Raw genomic sequence first — 13,500 nt, forward strand, 5'->3', positions numbered from 1 at the left:
TGTTTCATCCTTATTCGTGATCAAACCAACAATCACTGTAGGTATCATCAGCAAATCTACCATTGAAAAAATCAGTTGAGTTAAGGTTCCATTCATTTGTATAGAGAATAAATAAAACTGCTGAAATGACACTCCGCTCTGGGGGCCCAGTGGCTCTATGCTTATATTCTTCCCTACCTGACTGTGAACAACTGTAGCATGACTGCATTTCCCCTCGGGGATCAATAAAGTTATTCTGATTCTGATTATTCCCTATTCAAAACCTGTTTGATGAAGATCACTACTCCAAAAGTTGATAGACTACTGACATTTTCAACTATTCCTCCAGGAGCCTCGACATTTGCATTTCAGTGCTATAATTTACTGTAGAAATACCATGATCTATGAATTTTTAAGTAAGAAATTTCTGCTCTGAATAAAACAGTAGCTAAGATCAGATCTCTACTTCATAAGCAGGTGCCATGTAACCCCCCCCCCTTTCCCCAAGTCATAGCAGTGTTGAAAAAGTCATGCGTGAAATCACGTCAATGTGAGAATGAATCTCCGTAATTTAAATGGAAGACCCGTGTACCTCCGAAGTTTACCAACATCAAATATAAAACAAAACAAAACCTCCCCATTCCGGCGAGACCGTTTCCCTGTTAAATATTTCAAAAATCTTCCCCCTTTTTCCTCTTGCCGGCAATCAGGAAACAATCTTTCCTTGTCTCTCCCCGGCATCTTCGGGGACTCGGAGGTACGGAGCGTGAGGAAGACGTCTGAATGCGAGATGACTGCTCCAGATCCGATGGCGGATGGAGGTTTAATTGGAGACGTTGGCTGGCTTCTCCTGCGGAGGGAGGAGAGTGGCGCTAGTGGCTCCCGGTGGCACATGGCAGAACCACTGACCTAGAAAAGGAACACTGATCACTCCCCGGAGCTGACGGCACACAAGCCCAATGCCTAACGAACACGTGCGGCTGGGCTGAAGGCTCCCGCTGATCGGGAGAAAAACGCGGCATTGCGGGAAGGCGGGAAGAGCATGCGACCCCGACTTACTGACGAGGGGGGAAACGTAGTGTGGAGTCACTCTGGTAGAGGGACTAAAATAATACATATATATGGCTGCCATCTTATCCGTTCAGCGTTGATTGCCAGTTTAGGGATCGTATGAGATATAAAATGATTTGTAATTTCTAATTAATCTGACAGATGAACACATTCAATACAGTACAGGAGAATACTAAACATGTTTGCTTTGTTTAAATAATACAATATACAAGATAGTGAAAAAAGAACGTATGCCAAAATCCCAGCCTCATGTCCTGCGACAGCGTCGGAGATGGTCTAACCTTACAGTATATTGATGAGTCATCACTGCTTCTTCAAGGAAATAACCCGACAGCAACAGCCAGGGTATAATATTACAACACAGATCCAGTAAGCAATGCTGTATGGTGATGCTCAGGTAACTGTCACTCACACAGGCTCATACTATTTATGAGACAATTCAGCTGAGCCAACTAAAATAATGTTGGCAGCAACGGCAACATGTTAAAAGCTTTTCTTTTTCTTATCTAAATGCAATGCAGGGTGGGGGAGGAAATGATAAGGTACCTGTGTGAAACATGTCCACTTCCCTTGACCTTCCCCCATTGTGCCTTTTATAATGAGGTGAGAGAGAGAGAGAGAGAGAGAGAGAGAGAGAGACTTCCATTAGTGTTGGGGGAGAGCACTCCTGCGTTTCCTCCGTCAATTAGTGCTGCAGCCAAGCCAGAGGAGTGCTGATTACTGAAGGAGCTGCAGCCAGCCAGCCACTCAGTCAGCCAGTTCTCCAGTCAGCCAATCAGTCAACCAATTCTCCAGTCAGCCAATCAGTTGATACGCCAGCTTGCCAGTCAGTTATAGGGTGACTTTGATTCAACGCCACCGCACCCTTCTATCAGCATGCCCAGATGGGGCAATGAGAAGCCAATCAGAAAACATCCTATTGGAAATTGGACAAACTCTGCATGCCTGCACACCTAATCCAGCCATTCACAATCACTACTTAGTCAGCCGATCGGCCAGCGGGACGGGTACCACCCGGCCAGTCGGTCCATTACCTGCAGTAGCCTGTCAGGTGGCAAGACCACAAACTTGCCAGCAATCCAATCAGCCAGCCAGGCATTCATTTAGATAGACAGACGGTCAATCAGCTGGTCCTCTGATGCAGCTCTTAACACTCTTATACATTTTGATTAGCCTTCACTGGGCTGCCTCCTCTGGATATTTCTTCAGCTGGTCTCCTGGACAGCAAAAGCTGATTTGAATAAATCACACCAAACAAAATGCATAGTGCAGTAGTGGGGCAGATTGTGGCACAGATAATCATTTTGCTGAATTTATCATAGGTGCTTTCCTGATGCAGCATGCTGCAAACTGCAAAGATATATGATGTAGGTAGTACAGTATACAAGAATGATCAACATGACCATTTTTGCTCAGGCAGCCTACTCAGTTACTGCAAATGCAAAAATAACCCAAACAATATTGAGATTTTTAATTTCCAAAATGGTATTATGCTTAATTTAAAATATTATTTCTACACAGTATATCTGGGTTAGACCAGATGAGAGGCTGAAATGATATTGGATTTCTTTTCAAAGAAAATCTCTCCCCATCTTTTCATTTGTCTTCCCTGTTGACGTGCATCACAGCCTTCACATTAATCACCAGTCTGTCGCTCCTCTCTCCTCCTCCTGCTCTCAATTTATTCACATTCCTCTCTTTCCCTTCCTTTACCGTGAATCACGCCTAATTAGGCGCTCTCTAGATCTGATTTTCATAAAAGGCTCGGGGGAAGGGGGGGGGGTTTCGTTATGACAATTATTTTCCATATATGGAACAGGGACAAAGGATAAATGGTTATTAGTATTCCGCACCTTAAGAAAATCACCAAAAGATGCCACTTTGATTCTGAAATTACAAAGAGAGACTGTGATTTGAAAAGATGTGCGGGACAGTGTCATGGCACCAGATAATAGGCATGGCTAAAACGCTCCGGTTGGGAAATTAGCACAAGATTTGATAAGGCAAATAGCAGGTCATGTTCCCTCAAATAGCCCCTAGTTTAGTTCGTTTATTGTAGCATTTTTCTCTATTTTCCAGACGATGATGATGGTTTGAATTCAGCAATACGGCACATCGGTGGCAGTGTGTTTTTCCATCTAGAACTGATTTAATCTGCATCTGGCTCCCCTCAAACTGGTCTTATGCAGTGGGTTTTTTTTAGAGCCCGACCGATATGGGATTTTTGAAACCGATACCGATACCGATTTTAGGGAATAAAAAAATACAGATAACCGATATATCGGCCGATATATATATTTTTTTTATCAAATGTTTATCCCCCATTAGTGCTAATCCCCCATTAGTGCTAATTTTTTATTTATTTATCCTGGTTGCTGCTCCACCCTCTGCCGATCTGGGGAGAGCCGAAAACTGGCTCCATGCTTCCACATGGGCAGTTAGCCAGCCGCTTCTTTTCACCTGACAGGGGAAGCTTCACCGGTAGGACATAGCACGTGGGAGGATCACGCTATTCCAACGAGTTCCCCTCCCTCCGAACAGGCGCCCTTAACGACCAGAGGAGGCACCACATCAGCAACCCTCAAATATCAAACACTTGACAAAGCTATGATTGAGTTGACATGAATTGAAATATGTGATGTAGGCAGGATATTTTACAGCTTATTAATAAACTCAATGCAATGAAACAGTACACTTAACTGGGAATTTAATAATTATAAATAACTAGAAATACAAAAACACAATAGAACAAATAGTTAAGAAAAAATATCAAATATACACAACATACTGTCCATGCTGTCTATAACTTATATATATATATATATATATATATATATATATATATATATATATAAATCGGCGCCAAATATGACCGATACCGATATATCGGTAATCGCCAATATCGCCAATATCGGCCGATAATATCGGTCGGGCTCTAGTTTTTTTGGCACACAAAATCAAGTGTATGTTCCTAACACCGACACGCACACAACAGTGTCCACCTTTGAAGTATCAAATAAACGAGTTTTTACATTATTCAAAATGTATGTGCCCATCCGCCCACTAACACCAGCAATGCCTAATAGCCTCAGGGTGGATGCAGGGGGTGACAAAACATAGGGTGGAGAAGATCCGGTGACGTCCCCTGCCATATTGAAAACACACACACACACACACACACACACACACACACACACAAGCAGGTGATGTCTTCTGCCATATTGAGTGGGCTCTATTGTTTGCGGCCCCCTGGACAGGGTCTCCAGATGGCAGGGGGCCTATTACTGAGGCCCCTACTGTGAGGGCCCCGCTGTGTGTGTGTGTATGTTTATCTGTGACCGTGTGTGCATGCAAATACACACATAGAGATGTTCATCTCCATATTTGTGGGCCTATCTGTCTATAGTGCTGCAGGGCAGGGTGGCGTGTGTGTGTGTGTGTGTGTGTGTGTGTTAGGGGGTGAGCCAGAGGCAACCTACAGGGAGACACCAGTGTGACATTCCTTCAAAGGCTTCATCAGAGCCTCTCTCCTACAAAGGAGCTGCAGTCTGTGCCTGCGGGGGTCATTGGGTCATTAGGCCGCAGACGCACGGCCCTGAGGAGAGGCTGGCTGGATCTATAGCATGAAACACATACAGAGCTCACTCTGCCTTATGGTGGGCCCAGCTCATACAGAGCTCACTCTGCCTTATGGTGGGCCCAGCTCATACAGAGCTCACTCTGCCTTATGGTGGGCCCAGCTCATACAGAGCTCACTCTGCCTTATGGTGCCCAGCTCATGAATATCATTACATAGTCATGTAGGGGAACCACCAAGGGATAAAGCCAGCATCCGCATCAGATTATGTTTTGCGGTGCAATCTAGGATGGGATTCAAGACAAAGGCGTACTATGGAAATGAAAAGGATTGTATAGGATAAACATGCATTTTTAAAAGTGTATTGTTTTGGCAACATCATTGGTGCTAAGAGGTCACTGATGTGATGCTGCACTTCCCAGAGTATATTACTTTCAGTAGTCTACTACTTTGCAAGCCTGTGAAATGTTAAAATGTTGTTTTGCCGTCGGCAAAGCCCAGTGCTACAAAATGACATCATACCGGTAAGTGCCTTTTAAACATGAAATCTGGATCATGTCAGGCTAGAGAGAGCAGGATATTTTCAGGTTTTGCCTTTCTAAACATGAGGGGTCTTTGTTAAGAAACAACTGGATATGAGCCGTTTTTTCTGCCAGTGGGTGGGGGGGGGGGGGGGGGGGGTGGGGGGGGCACGGTAGCATGTCTCGAAAACAAGAAATGTGATAGGAAACAGCTTTAGCGAATTTGTAACCAAACTCCATTCAAAAACATGCCGTTTTAACAGAGTCCATTCCGACAACGAGGGGTGGCATTGTGCCAAAAATGACGCAGTCAAAATAGTGGTCGCACCGTCGTCAATCACTGTGGGTGATTTATTTTACAAGTGGCATTCAAGTCATATCTGACTAGTTTTAAATGTATTTCTCCCTACAAAAGTTTGATAGCCTATCAGTCAGTCAGCTCCTATCCACTCCGCAGTGATCCCTAGGGATCCCTAGCTCTACCAAACAATTCAAAGCCGTTTGCAGCACTTGAGGAAACCGTGAGTTTGCTCGTTTAATTCATTGATATAAGCGATTGCCCGAACGATTCATTAATTAATAAACTAGTGAACGTGAAGTGAAGTGAAGTGAGTCACGAAGAGCCACACCCGCCCACTCAGACGGATCTGCGGATAATGACCTGTCACTCGGATAATGACCTGCCACTGTTTAACTGCAGCTGCGATTGCGTGGAAGCGGATCTTATACCGGCGGTCGAGGTGAATAAGATACGGACTCGCGGGAGTGCGCGTAGGCCGGCTAATTGTTGTTTAACATGCAGGCCAACCGGCTAGGAGCAGGTTATAATACGGATTCCACTGCATGTTAAGAAGTGGCTATAGACATCTGTCAAAGACCAGTGCTACAACATGACATCATAGACATCTGTCAAAGACCAGTGATACAACATGACATCATAGACATCTGTCAAAGACCAGTGCTACATGACATCATAGACATCTGTCAAAGACCAGTGCTACATGACATCATAGACATCTGTCAAAAACCAGTGCTACAAAGACCAGTGCTACAAAATGACATCTTATGGCTCATTTCCACCACATTTTACTGCCCTGCACAGCTCGTCACCACTCGGCTCTAATCGTTTCGGCTCGATGGACGTTTTGCTTCCACCGCGGATCATCTGCCCCCACCCACCCCCGCCCCCGCATATCTGTCCTTCGCTTATAGCCGAAGTAGGCTATACGTTACAATTAAATCCATCCACAGAACTTTTAAACTGTTTATGAAATACTGGTGCCTCTAAATGACCTACAGTGTACATGGGCGAATGTTACAATCGGCCAGGAGAATGGATATCACTTTGTAGTTAGTCAAACTCAGGCATGCGCTGCGCTGCGCGCGGACGGAAGAGGCGCAGCAGAGTGAAGCCTGCCCTGTACCCCGTGGCCTCTCACCAGGCAAGACCGCGGCTTCACCAAACACCCGCTGCGGCCTAGCGGAGCGCTGCAGCTCAACTAACTACAGGAGCTTGCTGAGCAGCTGACTTTTTTCACTCTGAAAACAATTGAAACCACCGCCACGACTTTATTTCACCAGAGACGAAGGCAGCAACACAAAATACTGATGGAAATAACATAACAGAAGATAAGGTAAGCCCACTAAACTGGTATGCAGCGCATTGACAGTCAGTAGATAGAGTAAACACGATTCTGCCTGGCCAATCAGTCGTCTACAATGTTTTCACGTCACTGTATGAACCCGGGTTCACAGAATAGAACCTCGACGAAGCAGGTACGAAAAGTAGCACGACTCGACCCCAATACAACCCGGGCTGGGACAGTTTAAACCGGTGGGATGAGACAATTTATCGAGTCGAGCGGAGCGGGATCGCGCTACTACCTGCGGTGGAAATGAGCCATTAGACATCTGTCAAAGACCAGTGCTACAACATGACATCATAGACATCTGTCAAAGACCAATGCTACTAAATGACATCATAGACATCTGTCAGAGACCGGTGCTACAAAATTACATCATAGACATCTGTCAAAGACCATTGCTTCAAAGACCAATGCTACGAAATTACCTCATAGACATCTGTCAAAGACCAGTGCTGCTAAATGACATCATAGACATCTGTCAAAGACCAGTGATACAACATGACATCATAGACATCCGTCAAAAACCAGTGCTACAAAATGACATCAGAGACATCTGTCAAAGACCAGTGCTGCTAAATGACATCATAGACATCTGTCAAAGACCAGTGCTACAAAATGAGATCATAGACATCTGTCAAAGACCAGTGCTACAAAATGAGATCATATACATCTGTCAAAGACCAGTGATACAAAATGACATCATAGACATCTGTCAAAGACCAGTGCTACAAAATGACATCATAGACATCTGTCAAAGACCAGTGCTACAAAATGACATCATAGACATCTGTCAAAGACCAGTGCTACAAAATGAGATCATATACATCTGTCAAAGACCAGTGCTACAAAATGACATCATAGACATCTGTCAAAGACCAGTGCTACAAAATGACATCATAGACATCTGTCAAAGACCAGTGCTACAAAATGAGATCATATACATCTGTCAAAGACCAGTGCTACAAAATGACATCATAGACATCTGTCAAAAACCAGTGCTACAACATGTGACATTCTGTCATTTTCTTTCCTGGTGTGAAATTGAGGTGAAGACAAACACCTAAGGGAAGCACGTTTGCTTTTTAGGGGAAAACAATTTTTTGGCACAACACAAGCATCCAGGACTCATGTGATGACTGTATCCTCCACCTCTGACCTTTATCACTGATGCAGCCATTGATCTACATTAAAGCACATGGATCAGCAGAGGAAGAGCCAAGCATCAATACTACAATCAATCTCCACAGGTCACAGAGGCTGGCAAGTAACACATTATATGTAACAGGATTATAGTAATGAGATTACAAAAGGATTGGTACACTGCTGATTTATTACCAGTTTAAGTAAAGGAAAAGGTGAGATTACTCACAAACTTCTTTCAAAGAAGAAGAAAAAAGCCTTTTAATTGAGATTTTGACCACAAAATAAAATGAGAAACTGCTTGGAATTGTTAATGGTTTAACTGCAACAGATTGTCACGGTATATTTATTTGCTGACACAGACACCCATCTCTCTCTCTGGATTCAAATCACTGTTGTATTGTCTGTGTCAGAGAGAGAAATCAGCAGGAAAGGGCTGAGCTTAGGTATACTACAGACAGACCAGCACGTACACATCACTAGGAGGAAGTGGATCCATATATACTGCATGTCACCACAGTGACATATCTGGACTGTAGAGACAATTCATTATCAGCACTATAGCTGACAGTATGTGTTGTGATGTTGTACGGCGCAGAGACATGCTGACATTTCAACATAATGGTGCCAATAATGCATTCATCTGTTCACCGTTTATGGACCAGCAGTCAGGAGTGAAGAAACGACCATAATGAACCCCCACTCATCATGACACCAACCACAAGCTGCCACTGCACGTTTGATGGGAAACACGCGGCTTTTAGCATTTTCATAGACAGTGAATTGGGAAAGTGTAAAAGTGGACAATATATATATATATATATATATATATATATATAATTTTGCACTCAATAGAAAGTTTATTGTACTTAATGGTATTTTTTTTTACCTTCTAATGTTATTACTATAGGATTGTATGTGATATACCGGTAATAATCATTTGTCGTGCAATAGCTGCGTAATATTCTAAAATTTTCCTGTGATGTAAAGTATCCCTCTAAAACGGACTATATTATAGAATTACTGCACTTCTTTTCCATAAGGGTCTCTCTCTCTCTCAGACTTCTCTGCTCTTCCACCACCACCATCATCATCATCATTCTTTGTGCTGCATCGCTTCCCCCTTTTCAGTCAGTGATAAATTATTTACACAGAGTATGGATCTACAAGCACTTGATGCGTATCGCCCAGGGGCGGAGGAAGGGGAGGGGGGGGGGGGGGGGGTAGACGGGTGGCTGGGCATTTTACGAAAGAGCGAGCAAGCGAGGCGAAAATGCGGTGCTCTCTAAAAGGTCATCGCCACCCACCGGCTCTCCTGTGATATTTTCATTACCGAGGTGAAGACGCCGCTCCGCCGCACAGCTCTCTGTGCACGTGCACCACCTTCAGGCCCGCCGCAGTAGTCCCCAATGGCAAGATTATATGGCAGGCAGGATGGGGAGAAATTAAGAGGGATGTGTGTGTGTGTGGGGAAGTGTGTGTGTGTGTGTGTGTGTGTGTGTGTGTGTGTGTGTAGGAGTGTGTGTGCCACAGAGAAAGAGTGAGACAGAGAGGGGCGGGGGCCAAGCAAAAGCAAGACGGGGAGAGAGGAGAAAGGATGGAAGGTACTGTAGGGATGCACCAATACGGACATTTTGGCCAATACGATAACCGATATTAACATTGCAGTTAACCGATATTTCCCAATGTCGATTGTCGATATGATCTGTATAAAAACAAGTTTCTATGTTAATCACATTTGTTACATCCTGAAAAAACACATGCGGCCTAAACACTGTGAATGTGAAAAAGTAACATCTTTCTTCATTTCCATTCCAACATTTGGAAAAGCCCATAAATCATAGATTTACCACATTGTTTCGTCTCAATATGAGAATTTTGGCCGATACAATAACCGATATTAACAGTGCTGTTATTTTGTTCATCAGAACGATAACAATATATTAAAAAAATTACTAACATTGGCCGATACTGATATCATTGCCGATAATCGTGCATCACTAATGGAAAGGTACTGTCTATGGGCAGAAGGAGAGAATAGAAGAGACATCTGAGGTTAGGAGAAAGAAAAGAGAGACAGGAGAAAGAGAAGGGAGCGAGACAGAGAGAGGTTAGGAGAAACAAGAGAGAGAGACTAAAGCTTGGAATCAGATAGGCTCTGATTGTTTTTGTTAGATACGCTGTAATCTCACTGATCTCCAAACAGCGCTGTAATTGGATTCTTCTGGGATGATCAGAAAAAAAGAAAGAAAAAACCTAAACGAAAAAACGTCCTATTAACTTCTGTCTCTTTGTCTCAAAACAACAGGCTCGACAGAGGGAACGGTGATGACCCAAAAGATAGGCAAAGGTTTGGATTTTTGTAAAGATTTATGACAATGTGTGAGACTTTTAGGGTAGTCCTCAAAGTCCTCAAAATGTTTGATACAGTAATGGATAACAATTTAGTGGAGGGTATAAGCACTTTTTTAGGGTGACAAAAATCCATAGTGTACATTGTAGGAATTTATATGAAACTGATGTAAGTTATGAGTACAGGCTCCATTAACACACACATACACAGAAGCAAACAAGCAAACACACAAGCGTGCACGTATATGCACAGAACCCCCCACACGTGTGTGCGCGCGCACACAGTGAAAATTGCCTGACACAAAAAGTATTTGCATACCAGAAAACCAAAATAGATTTCTTTTTAATTATACGACAAGATATTGTACTTTGAACATTTCTCAAATAACCCTGAAGCAATTACTGTCACCGGAGGTGTGTGAAATTGGTGTAAAAACGTTAAAGCTGACTGTTAATTAATTCTTCCTTTGAAATGGCATTAAAAACTCCCCTGAAAATATAAAGCCCTAATTGGCGTAGTAAACTCTTATAGGGGATGGTGAGGGGGGATATAAACCGGGCAGAGCAAAACAACACTTTGCCGTAACAGGTTCATTTGAAAGCTTTCATCCGTTAACGCCCCCCCCCCCCCCCCCCCCCCCCTCCATGTCTTGCTCCTGCCATGGGGCGGGGAAGCGTGCGAGTGGAGGAGCGGCTGATAGCCCCCCCCCCCCCCCCCCCCCCCCCCCCCATTCGATTGCTCCTTTCGTCTTTCCTGTCTCGTTCTCCCTCGCTCGGCCGTCATTCTGCAGCCAATCCTTTTAGGGCTTCCATTAGAAACAAACAAGGGGCTGATGTTACTCTGATGCCAGCGTCTGTTGGAGCCTCTTTCAGGGCCGCACTCTCCCTCTCTCTCTCTCTCCATCTCAGTAAACAGGACCACAGGGAGTCTTCCTGTCCCTATTGTCTTGACCTCCATTCTGGCTGGCTCATCCCTGGTTCATCCACAGCACCGCCACCTGTTGACACAGCATAGTGCCACTGCTTTCCCTTTGTTTCTTCACGCGTGCATATATCGGTATCAGCAATCGGCCAAAAGAGTTAAAATATCGAATATAGAAGATATCGGCATATCGGATATGGGCAAAAAATCCAATAGTGTGCATCCTGACTTTCACTCTTGCCTTTTTCCTCTATTTCTCTCTATATCTGCCTCTTCTCCATTTCCTGGTCCCCCTGACGCTCGCTCCCTCTGCTCTGCTCCATTCATTTCTCCCTCACCGTTCCTCTCTCTCCCCTTTTCTTTGGATCGAGCAGCATTTCAATAGCAGTGGCCAAGGTTATTTGGCAGCCGCCACAGAGCACGTTTGTTTGTCCCACTCTACGCCTGAAGAAGACACTCTACTCTGCTAAATGGACTCCAGAAGAGAGAGACTCCTTTGAATTGGTTCAGAAAGAAGGCCAGCGGAGTCTCTCTTTCGCTCTCCTTCTCTGCCTTTGTAGATAGACACTGACAAAGGAGTCTCTCTCTGTTTGCCATGGGACCAGATGTATCCAGGCCAGCAGACAGGATGCTAACGCCTGGAAGCCACTATGTTCCCCCTACTTCGGGACGTTAAAGATGCATTGGGGCAACTTCGTACATTAGTGGCTCCAAATACCAGAGGTGTAAAGTAACAAAGTGCTACTTGAGTAAACCTTTTTGTTAATGCAGTGGGCAAATCAATTAAATCACACTCAAGGCACTTGTAATGACAAGTGCCTTGAGTGTCACATTAGTTGAGAAATCTTCATTTCATTTGACACTGCTGCTACTGTAGCTATAGCAAAATAGATGTATCTGATCCTGATTTTGCTGCTGCTAGCAGCTTTACTTCGTCTGGCAAAGGAATCACGAAACTGAGCATCTGAAAGAGCTGTTCAGTATGAGAGACAAGACAGAGACGGTTTAGGTTGGTCAGTTTTAATTTGTCGTCTCCTGTGGGTGGAGAAGTGGCCATACGCGAAACCAGGATCTAATTTGGGCAAATAGGATGAATCTCTAGGGCCGTGGTTCCCAAACGGTGGTCCGGTCCACGGGGCTCCAGGCCTGGTGGTCCAGCTTTCTTTGGACGGAGTTCTCACTCACTGCAGTTTTAGCCTTGAACTTCACACTTAGTTTCGATTAGGTCATTCTTCTGTGTGAAGAAGATTTCCCGCAATTGGTCATTCCGGGCCACATCGACTCGTATGGGCAAAACCAGGAAGTCTCATACATTGTGGATGTGTGTGGATATTCTCTCGTTCACACACATTCCAGGGGCAGGGGTGGCTTACCGGGTAGAGTGCGTACCACAAAGGGCTTAGTCCTTTGTGCGGCCGACCCGGGTTAAAAAACAAAAACAAAACAAAACAAAAAACATTCCAAACATATTGCTTAAATTGAAAATAATGCAATATTTTATTTAAGACAATGTTACAGTGGATCTTTTTTGTTGCTTCATCTCCAGTCAGGGCAGCATCATGGACCTGAGACTCATCTTCGAACAGTGCTTGGTTGAGGTAAACCTGGCAACGGCTCAGAAAAAAAAATCTAGAATAGGACAAATGTATTGTACTAGGTGGGCAATGGCACGCCTCACCTGGCCTATTGGCGCGTACGGGCGTGTGTGTTGCTCACTTAATGTTATTGCATCAGTGATGTCACAATGCCTCCTTCTGTGTGTGTGTGTGTGTGTGTGTGTGTGCCCCTTTATTATATCACTGATGACATCATCTGTGTGTGTGTGTGCCACTGTGCCCCCCTATGACATCACTGTTCATCAGTCTTGTCACAATGCCTCCTTGTGTGTGTGACATCACTGATCAGTCTTGTCACAATGCCTTCTTGCGTGTGTGTGTGCGCGCCCTTATGACATCACTTTTCACATGATGATGACATCACATCATTAGCTAATTAAAAATACGGCTCCGTCAGGTCACCCGCACGAGTGCCCTTTACACACCCTGAAGGTTTCAGCCCGATTGCACGTAAAACGGCATAGCTGAGGCCGAACACAGAACTTGAAACAAACAAACATCGCCCACATACTCAATTTTATAGATAGATAGATAGATAGATAGATAGATAGATAGATAGATAGATAGATAGATAGATAGATAGATAGATAGATAGATAGATAGATGATAGATAGAGCCCCAGCCAGTTTTGGGGAAGGCTGACACGGGGCTGCACCAGTTATCTTGCAGTGTGTTA

This window comes from Poromitra crassiceps (assembly GCF_964638095.1).
Source record: "Poromitra crassiceps genome assembly, contig: HAP1_SCAFFOLD_762, whole genome shotgun sequence".
In the NCBI taxonomy this organism is placed as follows: Eukaryota; Metazoa; Chordata; class Actinopteri; order Beryciformes; family Melamphaidae; genus Poromitra; species Poromitra crassiceps.